The following is a 2,395-nucleotide window of genomic DNA, read 5'->3' as shown; positions in this document are numbered from 1 at the left end:
AATGTTTCATTTAGGAATTTATCTGAATAAGAATTTGCCAAACATTTTTAAAGTCTAAGTCTGATGGGCTTAAAGAATCCAAAATGATATGAATTCTGCCCTTCAGGGGTTTAGGTTATTCACATATAAGAAATGTTGATGCTGAACAACTTCATGTGTCATAATTCCTTATTCTTCTATTTACTTGCCTCTTCTGGGTTTGAATATATTAAAGATCACATCTACATCAGTAAACATACAGTAATAATGATAAAAATAAAATCAAACCCATGGCCATCAAATAAATTCTGACTCATAGCAACCTTATAGGACAGAGTAGAACTATCCCCACAGTGTTTCTAAAGCTGTAATTCTTATGGAAGCAGACAACTTTATCTTTCTCCCATGGAGTGGCAGATGGGTTTGAACCATCAACTTTTGAATTAGCAGCCAAATGCTTTAACCACTATTCCATCAGAGGTCCTCAGAAATAAAGATGTTGTTGTTATTATTTGCCATTGAGTTGGACCCGAGGAATAATGATGTTGTTGTTGTTGTTGTTATGTGCCGTCGAGTCGGACCCAACTCATAGCGACCCCTCCTTGTGTTTCCAAGGCAACATCACTACAGAAGTAGATTGCCCCATCTTTCTTCCGAGGAGTGGCTGATGGGTTTGAACTGCCAGCCTTCTGGTTTGCAGTCAAGTGCCTTAGGCACTATGCTACCAGAGCTCCTGAGGAATAATGATAGTGACTATTATTTATTGAGAACCTACAATCCAGGTACTATAATAGTTTGTATTTAACATATGTTATTACTTCCAACATTTAGTAATTAACAATTATTGTCTCACTTTTATAAATGAGGAAATTTAGGTTTAAGAAGGTTAAATAAATTTCCCTTAAGTGGGAAAACTAGGCTTTGTTTTTATTATAAAAAACACTTTCTCCATTAGACTACACTGTCTCAAAGATCCTGTTACAGATATGGATCAAAGTCTTATAAAGGCTACTAAACAAACATCCCATTCTATCAGATGATCAATTTAATAATTATCAACATAACACTGATATCATTTGCCAAATTTTCAATATTCTCATTAAAAATCAAACCAGGGAATTCTGGGATGATGGCAGTATAAACCATGCTCTGATTCTCCCCCACAAATACAACAAGAAATACAAGAAAACAGTGCTTGTGTTTGAAGGACTCTGAATCAGGGAGTCAGAGGAAAGTAACAGATAGACAAGTACCTATAAGTCAGCAGTGAGTCACATAAGGTAGGAAAATCACTTCTTCCACAGTCCCTGACCCTCTCCCCAGCCATGTAGGCTGCTAGCTGCTATGAAGTGGTAGTGACCCCAGAGAAATAGCCAGCTTTCCTAGCCACCACAACTCCTGTCTGTATAATGAGGACCCCAAGCTTCTGTCCTAAAATCAACAAGGTAGACCTCCAAAGGGATGCATTTGGAGTGTGCTGTTGTTGTTGTTGTTGTTTGCCATTGAGTCAGCCCTGACTCATAGCGACCCCTCCTTGGGTTTCCGAGGCAGTATCACTACGGAAGTAGGATTGCCCAACCTTCCTAGCACTCCCCAACTGTCGATAGTAAGCTTACTACAAAATGCTGAAGTACAGAGCAGTGGGGTCTGCTCTTATAGTCAACAATCTACCTGCCTCCATACACATCCCATACGTAGCTCAGGCCTCTGAAACCAACCGGACAGATCTCCTGGGAAGTCAGTTCTGGTTAGTCTGCTCACCCTTTCTGTCAGGGTTGAAGACTTCTGATTAAGGCTGCTGTGTACTAAGAAGCAGGTATATTTAGTTGAGGCTACAGCCACAGCCAACATACCCTGGGGAGAAGGGCTCTGATAGCAACATGAGAGATGTTCCCAGGGATATATCTTTAATATGTCAGCACCTCCACATTGAGACACTGTCAGCAGCAAGCCTACTGTAAATTGCTTGTATAATGGAGTTTGTTCCCACAGTAAACACTCTACTGGCTTCCCTGTGTACCCCATAGCTCAGGACTCTGAAACCAATAAAATAGACATCCTGGGGAGTCAGTTTATGTCTGTCTCTTTTCCCTTTTGAATGGTTTCCTATCATGAACTGGAAGCTTCACTCACAGCTAACACTCAACTGGGGCTGGGTGAGTGGGGAGGGGGATTGATAGCAACAAGGTAGATCTCCATGTGGGTCTGACCAGAGGATGACACCTCCTTTCCCACCTGGTAATTTTTGGTTGCCAGGCTGTTAGCATTCCATATGCCTCCCTATGCATCCCATAGCTCAGGCCTCCAAAATCAACAGGACGGAGCTCACAGGGGATCAGTTTGGGTCTGTATGCTCCCACTAACAGTTGGTGCTGAGGACTGTTGACTGAGACTGCTATGTGCTAGGAAGGAGATC

Source organism: Orycteropus afer, unplaced genomic scaffold, assembly GCF_000298275.1.
Source record: "Orycteropus afer afer isolate SDZICR_OR568_19922 unplaced genomic scaffold, OryAfe1.0 scaffold00409, whole genome shotgun sequence".
Lineage (NCBI taxonomy): Eukaryota > Metazoa > Chordata > Mammalia > Tubulidentata > Orycteropodidae > Orycteropus > Orycteropus afer.
This window is presented reverse-complemented; position numbering follows the sequence as displayed.